The following is a 964-nucleotide window of genomic DNA, read 5'->3' as shown; positions in this document are numbered from 1 at the left end:
CCATGTGCAGAATCCTTCTCATGCAGTAGTTTTATTCTTGGACACAGCACTAAAATATCACTCTGTCAGTATAGTGCTCAAGCCACCAAATGTCATCAAAGTATCTTAACCTCTGAGGAGAAGGGAAAGTACCAGATGATGATGTCTGCTCTACCTCCTTCAGCCGCAATCTATACTTGTAATATTGGATACTGGATATTTGAAGGCACTTGTGGTGTCTTATCTGTTTGCTTTGGTTAAAGACATTTTTGACTGGGAACTTGGAAGAAATGAGTCCAAAATCGTTTATATGAAGTAATGCAGGCTGAGGATTCATTTTAGCAGTATAACTGTAGCGTGTGATGACAATATAAAAAAGAAATACAGACCGAGATGGTGAAAGATCCCTAATAACCTCCTCCTTGTGTTTAAATCTTCCTTTATTCTATCCTGGATTTTCTTGAGAATGTGTATGTAACTACCTTTTTCTCTTTTTTCCCCTCTTCCCTTGATCCCAAGTCTATTTGTTCCCCTTGAAAAACTCCTAATCCATGTGCCTACCTTTGTCATCACGATAGTGCTGAAGGCTCCTTTTGGACCACAGATGAAATGTATCTGGTTTTATTGCTCAGCACTTGAAATTAATCCTCCCCCCCCATCCTCTGGTACAAAGCCAGGCTTCTTAATGCTTCTTGAAAAGGGTGACTGATAATCAAGATCAGTTGCCTAGGAGCTACTTGGTGCAAGATGCCTTTTGGAAATGGGCCTTCTGGTGAGCTGGAATAGGGCAGGCCATATGAGTTGGACTGGGCACGGAACATAAAAGTAGTTCTGGAGCTGCAGTGGTGTGCACAGCTCAGGGTTCCACCTTGCACACAGTGCTGAGTGATGTGGCACCATGTGCTCGCTCAGTTGTGTGAACTTGAGTAGCTGCTCTCAGCAGCACAGGCTGTGGGGCTGCAGGGAACTCCTCGTGTTCTGAGCC

Source organism: Pseudopipra pipra, chromosome 1 (genome assembly GCF_036250125.1).
Source record: "Pseudopipra pipra isolate bDixPip1 chromosome 1, bDixPip1.hap1, whole genome shotgun sequence".
NCBI classification, from domain to species: domain Eukaryota; kingdom Metazoa; phylum Chordata; class Aves; order Passeriformes; family Pipridae; genus Pseudopipra; species Pseudopipra pipra.
The sequence above is the reverse complement of the archived record's forward strand: the minus strand, read 5'-3'. Positions refer to the sequence as shown.